This window comes from Camellia sinensis, chromosome 11, assembly GCF_055761805.1.
Source record: "Camellia sinensis isolate YWXY chromosome 11, ASM5576180v1, whole genome shotgun sequence".
NCBI lineage: Eukaryota > Viridiplantae > Streptophyta > Magnoliopsida > Ericales > Theaceae > Camellia > Camellia sinensis.
In genome coordinates this window covers 158,320,956-158,333,116 of record NC_138971.1, presented here as the reverse complement: position 1 = coordinate 158,333,116, position 12,161 = coordinate 158,320,956, and the positions used below count along the sequence as shown (strand labels likewise).

Below are 12,161 nucleotides of genomic sequence, written 5' to 3'. Positions count from 1 at the left end.
ATAAAAACTTAACAGATTTTTAAATCATGTTGATATAAATCTCACGATAATTGTATTATTGTAATTTACTAATTGCCAAAAGAAATAAAAAGAATGCATAAAGTTTAATGAAAATAAGTTTGTTTGTTTTGGAAGAAAAAAAATTCAATGTTGTGATTGATGTATGCCTCTTCTAGTAGGCCTAACTTGGCCAGTTGATGACCCCTACTATGGGGCATCGAGCCTTATTGTAAATTTTATTTTTTAAGAAATGTTAGAAATTTATAGTTTTAAATTTATAAATTCATCTATAACAATTTACAAATTAAAAATTTATAGTTTTAAATTTATTTAATTGAGTGTATGACAAATTAAAAATTTACACTTATTATACCAAATCATTATGGGTCAACTTAACAAAATTTTATTGGTTTCTCAAATATTTTTTTAATATAATATTTTTTGGGATAGACCCAGATTTTGATCATTTGGGGGTGGAGAAAGAAGACATAGGGCAAATTCTAATCGGAAATCTAGTTAAATTTTAATTAAATATTAAGTATATGATGGTTGAGTTGGTGAAATTTTTCATTCCTATTTTGCTATTTTTTTTTGGAAAATCATGAATGAAGTCTTCCAATCTTTATAAAAATGAATACTGAAATTAAAAATATATTTTAAAACATATATGTTAGGAAATTGTTATGATGTGCATCTTAAAAAGGTATATCACAATAATTATAACAAATATTCTAACTGTTATATTTATACTTATGTCCAAAACATAACTATAATATTTATAACAAAACTATAATAGTTCGCAATTATAAATTTATCATTTATAACTTCAGTACAAAACTACATAATATATCACAAAATTTATAATTTTTATTACAAAAATTCGTAACTTTACAAGATAACTTTCTCTTATGTGTTATCATTATTTTTGTATTATTTGCGTTAGCGAAAGACATTATTGGAGAGCCATTAAAGAGACTATTTACATGAGGGTGTGACGCCCAAAAAAAAAAAAAAAAAAAAAGTCCTCTTTTGCTACGCCACATCCGTACATATAATAAAGAAGTTTGGGCGAAGCTAAGGCCAATGATACACGTCTTTGTTTTCTTGGAAAAAAAATAATGGAAATTAAACATCATTTGAATTTTTATAAAATATTTACATATTAGAAAAAAAATTAATGAATTTAATTATTAATATTTATAAAATTTGCCATTGATTTGAATATTTTTTTTGAATAAAAATACACGGAGTTGTAATTTTTTTCCAAAAAAGGTATGTGTGCGCTATTAGATGTAAACCAACATTGCTAGTTTAATTATTATAATGTAAAGTTTTATTTATTTATTATTAATTGATTTTGAATTAAATGTTTTGATCTGATCAAAATTTGTGCTTTGGACGAAAGATTATTTTAAAAAGATGGTTAAAAATTAATTTTTTTATTTTTTTGATTTTTCTTAAAAAATTGTATAAAAAATATGAAAAATAATAGGAGTCAAAATGGATTAAAAAGGTAGAAAACAGCTAACCATCTGCGGAAACCATCTGCCGAACGTAAGTTAAAGTTTCCATCTTACCCAAAAAGAGTTGAAGACAAAACAATTTGTGCTTTGGATGGGATGGGACCCACCCAACCAATTGTAAAAATAAAACGGTGCCGTTTTGGCACAGCATGGTGCAAAATCATCACTCTATATATATGAGCTCCTGCACTTCTGCCTCCAGCCCTTTTCTGCACTCTATATAAGATTGAGACCCCTGCCATCTAACAGATCCAACCATTCAAGAATAAAACACGACGGATGTCGTCTGGGAGGGAGAGAGATTGTGTTAGGTAATTCGTTTCATCCTCTTCCTATCTTGTCTACTTGCTATTTTTTCTTTGTGTATCATTTTCCTTTTTCTTATAACCAACTAATTCCTTATTTTGATGTAGATCTCTCTCTCTGTGTTACTATTGTCAAATCAATGGCAACAACAACAACAAGAAGAACACCTCAGCAAGGCACGCAGACAAACTTGTTTGGACAGATCAATGACTCATTTCTCAGCATTACAACACACTCCTACTACAACTTGTCGCAACAAGAGAGTACCCCCTCTTCTGCTTCCTGGCACGCCGTTTTGGCCTTTATTGTCCCAGTGTTCCTCACCCTTTTGCGAATCAAGTATGATGGGAAGGACATATCCGCATTCGACACGTACCCCAAATCTTTGGGTGTTTCCATTGCTAGTTTGCTTCTCTATTGCTCCGCTTACTATGCCGAGCTGAAGTCTTCTTCTTATGAAGATCACCGCCGCTTGCAAACTCATGCTCGCCATGGGGCAGTGGTGTTTGGTTGGCTTGGTTTGGTGTCTCTGACTTCAATTCTTTTGCCAGACTCAGTTGGGCCTCTTCTCTACTTTCTTTATATATTGTTCTTGGCAGGTGAGTTTCTGTGCCGCCCGCTTCAGATGCTGTGGAATTGGCTCCATCATATAGTCATGGGCAAAGTTCCAGTAATGCCTCCAAGTTGGCTCACTACTGCTCATGCCTTTTCTAACTCAAGAGGAAACAATCTACGGAGAAATACCTTATCAGTATAATCAGCAATCAATCGACCTTTTTTGTTTGGGTCAAATAATTGTCTGTAATAAAGTTATATCAGGAATGTTTTCTTTGTTTTTCTTCTCTTGTTTGTTTGTCCTCGTAATATTTCCATATTCATGTGAGTATAAGAAACAAAAAAAGGTTTTGCTGTATCAATTAAGTTTCTTAATTCCCTCAATTCTGTTTGGTACTAATGAGGCACAACACCATTCAAAAACCATCAATTTACGAACAAAAATGCACAGGAACCAGTTGCTTGGTCCAAATATTCAACAAGTGATCCTTACCACATATTAGTCCCTACAACAATGATTCATCCCACTAAAAACATCACCATTAATAGCACTAATGCATTAAAAAAGTTAAAAAAAAAAAATACAACTCCAAGACCAAAACATCACATCATTAATGGCGGGACCCACTGCCACCTAATTAGTGGGAGCACTAATTAGTGCTCCCAAACATTTTTCTTAATCCCTATTTGTATTGATATCGGTTCGAAAAATGCGAGAAAATGAATCTTGTACAACTAAAATATTTTGGATGTAATCCATGTCACATTAAATTTAAATGTCTATATTATAATTTTATTTTTCATTTCATATAACTTTTGAGACTAATTTTTTTTTTTATTAAAAAAATTTAATGAACATATTTCGATTTAATAACATCACTATGACTCTGGCATGGGCTTTTAGAAGCCAGCTGGTTTGGTTTCCAAGCTTTTTTGCCTTTAAATGAAATCTTTTGTATTAGAAGTCTTGAGGCAGTGTTTGAGGGGAGATTTGGAGAGAAATTTGATAAAAAAAAAAGAAAAAAGAAAAAAAATGTATGAAATTAGATGAAATCATATATATATTATTAAAAGTAATGTTTTTTTCATACTTAAGTGACACATTATAAAGGCTTATTTTTTTCTAAGAAAGTCACGTCAACATGTATTTTCTTAATCACATATAGAGTTCTATACAAATCCAAACATAATTTAAATTATATTAATTTTACCTATTTTATATGGACTCTATTTGATAAATATTTTTCATAGTAAATTGAGATAATCCACAAATCCAATACCAATTTTGTGTTTCACATTTTTCTTAATTTTTTCAAGGGTATTAGGATTTTTTTTTTCCATATATTATTTTATACTCAATATCAATTCTATATTATTTTATATTATGAATTTGTCATTTAAATTTTATAGTGATTCTATGTATGAAATTATATTTCATTTCCTATATTATTTTATTTAATCACAACTCATAAGAGGAAAAACCATCACAACAATGATACTCTCGAAAAATCTCTAAAGTTTGGATTTACTACTTGAGTTACTTTTTCAATTGTTGAACAGTAAGTTCTTTTATGTTTTGACATCATATTACAGACGATTAATCACTTCACATATTGAGATGTATCTATCATTTGGATGTTTTCATTATTTTTTCTTTTTGGGTTTAGATGTTGTTATGTGATTCTTTCTTGGTTAGTCGTTGTTGAATTTCTTTCTATATAGTTGATATTTTAATAGAGAAAATCAGCCTAAAGTCCATCTCCCATTTTTAGTAATGGAAGAGGTCTACAATATTATTTTGTGATGTCTAAAGTCCCTCAACCCTACACCCATATATTATAGAGAAATTTGAGTCTCAAATCAAACCTCATTTCTCTCTCCCTCTCATCCCATCTCTCTTCTCTTGTTTCGACGTCGTCACGAAGCTCGCTCTTCGATGTGATCAGTGATCCGTCAACCAAGACAATGAGGCCCTAATTCTCATCTCGCTCCGTTGCGTTAACCTCGCGCGCCTCAAGCTCCATAGCTGCCGCGAGCTCACCGACCTCGACATGGTCGTTTTCACCAAGAACTGCAAGGGTTTGAAGAAGTTCTCGTGTGGATCTAGCGTGTTTGGAGTCAAAGGCATGAACCTAATGCTTGTTCACTGTTCCTTTCTCGAAGAGCTCTCCGTCAAGCGCCTCTACGGCATCAACGACGGTGGAGGCGTGGCCGCCACCACTGCCAAGTGTAGCGACCCTAATTTTGTTAAGTCATTTATTTATTATTATGATTATTATTATCTTATTTTATTTTTGGCTTCATTAATTGTGTGGTCACATGAGAATTTAATGTGATATTTAATGTGGTGATTAATTAATTTAATGTGTTATTTAATTATATATAATTAATTTAAATATTTAAATATTTATATTTGTTATATATATATATAAAGAAAAGAGGTGTTATATATAGATATATATATATATATATATTATTTTATATTTGTATTTATATTATAATTATGTTGTATTACATAATACAATATGGTAGCCAAATAGGGTTTAGGAGTTAAAAAAAACAGGAGAATAGAGTTGTCTGCGGCGGCAAGCTCCAGAGAGAGAGAGAGAGAGAGAGAGAGAGAGAGAGAGAGAGAGAGAGAGATTGATTGATTGATCATCAAAGAAGAAGAAAAAAAAGAGTGCTGTGTGTGTGTGGCGTGGAAAGTGAAGAAGAAGAAAAAGAGAAAAAGAAAAAAATAGATTAGGATTTTATTTTGGTGGCTCCATTAGTTTTTTAAATATTTCTTGGATCTTCAAAAAAATAGGGTGAGTACAAAACTCACTATCTTTGATTTATGTTTAATTCGCTGTTTTATTTATTTATTTATTTTTATTTGTTTGATGTTAGTTTGATTTTGTTTTACATAAAGATGATAGATTAATTTTAATTATTTTGATTAGTTGTGGATATAAGATTTAGGATTTTTATATGATTGATTAATTTTAATTACTTTGATTAGTTGTGTATGTAAGGTTTAAGATTTTTAGATGATTAATTGATTGTAATAATTTTAATTAGTTGGGTATGTAAGGTTTGGGAATTTTTTTAGATGATTGATTAATTTTAATTATTTTGTTTAGTTGTGTATGTAAGGTTTAGGGTTTATAGATGATTGATTGATGTTAATTATTTTGATTAGTTGTTTATGTAAGGTTTAGGATTTTTAGATGATTGATTGATTTTAATTGTTTTGATTAGTTGTATATGCAAGGTTTAGGGTTTTTATATGGATTGATTTTATGATTGTAATCACACTCATGATTATATAAAATTAAAATAAACTTAGAATCCATAGATATTGGTTAGAGGATGGATTGATTCGTTGTTTTTATTTGTTTATTTTTATTTGATGTTGGATTGATTTTGTATTTGCATGTAGATGATGGATTGATTTAAATTATTTTGATTAGTTGTATATGCCATGTTTAGGATTTTTATATGGATTTATTTTATGGTTGTAATTACACTCATGGTCTTATGAAATTAAAATTAATTAAGAACCTATAGATAAATTCCTTATACTCCATCATGACTCCGTGGATTGTTGTTTTATTTGAGTGATGGTGAGAAAGAGTGTATAAAAAAAAAGTGAGGATTATGAGATTTATTTGAATGCCTTAGGCTCGGCATTGTTATGTTTATTCTCATGCGTGAGATGTTGTGTATATATATATTGTTGCCTCGTTCTCATGAGTAGACGAGTGCTTTGATTTGTACGCGTGCGTATATGCTAACCATCCGGAGAGTGTGAGTCAAACTCGGGACGATATCCCCGTGCAAGTTTGGCTTCGGAGCGGTGTTAGGTATACGGCAGGCACATGGGATATATGTGTAGGCCGGAAGGGGAAGGCCGAAGTGGTGGAGTTAAGGAACAAAGAATTTAATTATGAATTTATTAATATAGTGTGTATGGTACTGTTATGTACATGATAAAAAAAAAGAAAAGTAAACGATCTTGATAAATTATGAAATTTGAGGAGAGGCATGTATACGTGATTTTGGACAACTCTTGTGTTGTAGCTTTTTATTAAAAAGATCGATTAGAACTTATAATCGGATGACATTGGTTATTGTCGGTTTGATTCACTTTGGTAATGCAGATTTTATAGGCTGTTTTAACCACAAAACGAGTTCATTTTTATTGGTTTCGCGTAAACTGAAGTAAAACATTATTCTGCACACTTTTCATGTTTTGAACTTTTTCGGAAAAAATCATCTTATGGCAGTTTTTGTTCATTTTCAGCTTCATATTTTTTCGATTGAATTTTGTCTAGATTTTTATATCAAGTTTTTCTCTTAACCTGTTCAATTTCTGTTAAATTCGTACGCATTGTCTTATAGGAAATTTGATTCTGTACAACTTTCGTTCTTTGAGTTCTGATCAATTCGAATTATTTAAGTATGAAACGGTGTAATTTTATATTTTTTTTATAAGTTACTTATGATTAAATTATACTAACTTTATTTGTTTTGCAGGATGGTGGGTTTTACTAACTTTTTATGTAGGGCTGACCCACCATATTTTTATTTCTATATTGTCTATTCTATAATCAATTTATATTTCGTTGTATACGGACAAGAAACTAAATGCCACCGTATCTCGGGAAACTACCCATTCGTCTCGGTGCGGTTGGAACTACTTGTCTTGTCCCGTGATAAGAAATAATGTACTTTTTGTTTGTGTCTGGTGCACACGTGGGTGTCAATTCTTGTACTCATACCAGTATACCTGTATACGGACCCGTTTTGTCTCTTGGCAATTCGGGTGCGTTCTGTTTGAGCGCAGCCGAGCTTCATTTACAGGATTAGTTGAAACTATGGTGGTGACCAGAAATAACTATGATCGTAGGACATGTCATTTGGACTTGTTTTATTTTCTTGAGCTTAGGGTTGATACTAATTTATGTATTTTTTTTTATGGCTTTAGTATTGGAATAATTTGGCATGGTTTGTAACCGTACTTTATTTAAGTTGTTTGGACTAGTTGTTGTTACTTTAATGTTGGAGGTATTTGTTAGTTATAAATTTATGGTGGATGGTTTAGTTTGCGTTTTAGTTTTTTTGTTTCACCCCTAGGATTTGGATGATGGAATATTAATTGGGGTTTAGTCCTAATTTAATATTTAATTCTCCAAATTTTGGGGTGTGACACCAAGCTTGTTGGCTCTGGCATCGTCACTTCATCTCTGAAAACCATATTTCTCAAGGAGCTCTACAATGGACAGTGCTTTGGACCGCTCATCATTGGAGTGAAGACTCTGAAAACTCTAAAATTGTTGCGATGTTTAAGTGATTGGGATAGGCTTTTGGAAATGATCGCAAATTCCCTCGAATCAAACTAGCCTCTCCCTCTCTTCCTCTCTCTCTACTCTTCTCTCTCCGACGAACAGAAAGACAATTCTAAAAACAACCCATTGAAGCTCAGAGAAGATGAGAATATGTAGATTAATGAGGTTGTTTGGATCAAAATACCTATTGAAGCAATTGTGGATTTGGGGTTTATTAACAACCCACAGAGCAAAATCATGATTTTGTACCACCAACATTCCAAACACACGAAAATGCAGCTCGGAATTGCCAAATTCATGAGTGATTTCCAGTCTTTGAGACACTCCATGGATAGCCCACCCCATGTTTGTTTATATGTTCAAGAGAAAATTATGTATATGATCAGTAAAGCAATGAGGTTGAGGTTAAAACAAAACCCCACCAAGAGCAACGCCTTTGATTCCAAGAGAAAGCTAAGAAACAAGAAAATAATTGATGGGTATGTGAAGATTGTTAGAGTTTCACAGATTGTTACAGGTGAGTTTATAGATTGTGTTCAAATATAGATTCGTAATGTGTGAAGAATAGATTGAGCTAAGAGGTGAGGAAGTGAATACAGAAGGTATGATTGGGCGTTTGAAGCTATAGACTCATCTTGACCACAAAAAAGTAGAATTGTCTTCATGAGTTTTTTTGGATTTAATTATATGGATGATTCTCTGTTCTTTCATCTCACATTTCTCTACAATTAATTGGGTTTTTTTTCATTCCTCTATTTTTTCCCATCCAAACTATAATATTGATTTTTCTTGTTCTTGATCGAGAAATTTTTTGGTTTGAACCCAGAAAAATTCTTATAAAAACCAGAGAAATTCTTCTTTCAATGAGCCTCTATATATATATGTGCGTGTGTGTGTGTGTATTGGTTGTTGTTGTTGTTGTTGTTGTTTATTTAGGTGATGGATTTATGTATTGCACATCATGATTGAGAAGGCAATTCAGAGAAAATTTCTAGACTAGAATCTAGAGAATTTCTCAAGTCTTTCCAGAATTTCTCTGGAGAGAAATTCTTTGGAAAGTCCAGAGAAATTCTTTGAATATATATATATATATATTGGTTGTTGTTGTTACTTATTTGGGTGATCGATTTGTGTATTGCACATCGTGATTGAAAAAGCAGAGAAATTTTATGGTTTGAACTCAGAGAAATTCTTGCAAAACCAAAGAAATTCTTTAGAAATCCAGAGAATTTTCTTTGGAGAATTCTCTGGATTGAATTTTTTCTCGATTGATTTGAGGGACCTTAAATATTATAAAAATATTGGATGTCTGTTATCCTATAAAATCATAGTACTAGAGACCCTAAAAAAAAAAAATCTCCTATAATTTAATATATATATATATATATCATATAAAATCATTATATGATAATCCAACTATAACATATTTATATTTAATTTTTTAAATAAATTTTATATAATTTATATTTCTATATATTTTATTTTCTAAATGAATATAAAAGAAAATTAAATAATTAAAATTACTTTTAATTTTATGTTACTAATTCTTCTTATAATTTAACTATTATTTTTAATATCAAAATAAGTATTTATTTTATTATTTTATAATTTAATAAATATCCAAAATTATTACAGGATAATTACACTTTTGTAATAAGATAAAACTAAAATTTTTAAAATATAGAAATAATTTAACTAAAATTAATATATATAAGTATTCAAGTAACAATTTTATCAAACAATAGCGCTAATATTATCAAAATAGATAATTAAAATTATACTTTAATTTAAATTTAAAATTTAAAATTAAAATTATTTTTTATAACACACATCGTAAAAAAAAAATTACATTATACGGATCAGCTATTAATATAAATATATTTTATTTATATGTATATTTTTTCTAAATCTTTTCTAAATTCCGAACCAAATATAACACGAGAGTCAGAAGCTTGTGCTTTTTCACGTGGAGCTGACACTCCATAACACGAAAGTCTGAAGTTATATCTTGGGCTTTTTCACATGGAGCTGACCCTTTTTTTCCCTGGTGTGAGTCTGAAGTTATATCTTGGGCTTTTTCACATGGAGCTGGCCCTTTTTTTCCCTGGTGTGAGTCTGAAGTTATATCTTGGGCTTTTTCACACGGAGCTGACCCTTTGTTTTTCCTGGTGTTCTCACTGTATTGTGGATGTTCTCACTCTATTGTGGGCGTTGGGCTTGGTGCATCCATTCTAATTTTTTTAGACCAAGTTAAGTTTGTGGGTTGTAGAAATATAGAGTCACATGTGTATAATACTTTGTAACTCCTCTGTAATGGTGATGGTTTAATCCATCAGTTTTGCATCATTATGTAGATATTAATCCTGCATTTGTTGTAGGAGCCTTTTCCTCTCTCCCCTATGTGTATAAAAAGAGACCCTTTTCCTTCATTCTTTTACACCAGAAATTGTACTTCCTTTTTTTTCCAATTTTATATTATATTCTTCCTATAAGAGAGTACTGTAAAGATTTGTTCCCCGAAACTACTCAATCGGTACATTATTGTAGCTTGCCCAACCGTTGTATCCTGGAAGACAGACATCGAACAACCTCCAACACCCAACCGGTGAGGCGACGAATCTATTTTAAGGACATTGTCTAGTGCAGATTTCGGTTTGCCTTCTATTGTTATTTTATTTTATGTATTTCTGTTTTTCTAGTTGTAATTTCTACCATGATGTTGTAGTTTATAGTTTCAAATATAAAATATGAATTTATTTGTTCTATTTGATCTCACAATTTATACAACAAACTTAAAACAGATTATATATTTTTCATGAATTAGGATAAATTGATTCATATGTATTGTGTAAGATAGTAAGCTATTACATTAGATTGGCTTCTGTTAGTAACGTTACAAATTAAAACAGTTTTATTCTAGGTTTGCATTTTGGTTTTCTTAGGAATTCAATTAGTATACTGCCCTGCTTTGTTGTTTTGGGTAGTACTCATAATAATAGTATAGAACCTATTTCCATTCCGTAAGCCTTAGTCATCACCACAAGAAATGTATAGCCCATTGTTGCCAATTGCATGTTTCACCTGGAATTCATGAGTAGGAATAATAATAACCATATCTCATGTGCAATATTTTTTTTAATTTTTCAGCTTAACACATTTTGCATGCTCATTATTTGATTTTACTATTATTCTATAATATAGTGTGATTTTATGAGGATGATTTTTATTTCCTACCATAATTTGTATGCTTCTTTATTTATAATTTCATAACATAATTTGCATGTTCAAAATTTTTAGATTTTAATTTTTTTTGTTATATGCTTATTGTTTCTAAAGTTATGTGTATAATCTTATTTCCATATTAATTGCCAGAAACATTCGCATGTGTATTTCATGGTTATTATTTGTTTAAATTCATGTGTAACTTCTGCTTATTAATTTAATTTATTTATTTGGAATTATAAGTTTACATGTTTATTGTGATTTAAATTCATATGTAACTCAAGGCTAGAATTTTAATTATTTAGGAGTAACAAGGTTGTGTAACTTGTGTAATAATTTTATATATACAACTCTTGACTACTAACTTTTAATTTAATTCCTAGAGTTATAGATTTATTTTTGTAACTCATCTAGCATTTTAATTCATTGGTTAATTTTTGTTATTAATTAGTTTGCTAGATGGTTTCAATTAATTTATTATATTTATTTTTTGCCTAGATTATTTGGTTTGCATTTATTTTTATTTTTTTGTCTCTTAACTTTCTCTACAGGAATATCTATGCAAAAAGGATTGAAAAACAAATACAAAATCAAAAGAATAATATTTGGGTTGTAAAAATAAAATTTTGAACTACTAACCTTTGTGTTGAACAGGAATACCTAAGCATGGAAAAGAATTTTTTGGACTATATAATTGAGGCAATTGTTTTGCTTGAGATTTTGTTATGGGTTTTTACCATTATGTAGAAGCAAGTTATTTGCTTGTAATTGTTGTAGCAATTTTTTACATTGCTTGTAATTTGGTTAGCAATTTTAAATTACTTGTAAGTATTAGATCTTGGTTTGTTTTAACCTAGTTCATCTCTTGGAAAACTTGATTCTAAAAATTGTTTCTCACGGACCAGGAGTCAATATGCTCTTGAAAGTTTTGTCAAAAGGTTAACTAGGTTTCAAGTGGGACCGATGTGACCCCTCCAGTCTTTTGGAAAACATTCTTGACCTTGCTTGATTCTAGGTTAGGTGGTGAGACTAGTTTTCAATGAAATTTTTAATTGTGGGATCTTTTAGTGTTAAGTTTGATTTCCACAAAAAGTGAAATTCTGTTGTATTTTTCAGAAATGGCAACTGTCACCGATGTTGTTGCTACTGCTGCTAATGTTGGTGGGGATCTGAATCCCAGGGCAACTAGCTTGCCAACCCTTGCTACTGCGACCTCTGTGGTCAA

The 12,161-nt window shown here is 30.5% G+C and overlaps 1 long non-coding RNA gene and 1 pseudogene across 1 annotated transcript; both read left to right on the top strand.

Annotated features, from left to right (window-relative positions):
* The first annotated feature begins 1,723 nt into the window (after nt 1–1,723).
* LOC114283797 (uncharacterized) lies at nt 1,724–2,746 on the top strand. The gene is made up of 2 exons (XR_014344854.1): nt 1,724–1,834; nt 1,937–2,746. It is a non-coding gene; the product is annotated as an uncharacterized LOC114283797 (long non-coding RNA).
* An 81-nt stretch (nt 2,747–2,827) lies between these two features.
* On the top strand, nt 2,828–7,768 carry LOC114283796 (F-box protein At1g47056 pseudogene; annotated as a pseudogene).
* The last annotated feature ends 4,393 nt before the right edge of the window (nt 7,769–12,161 follow it).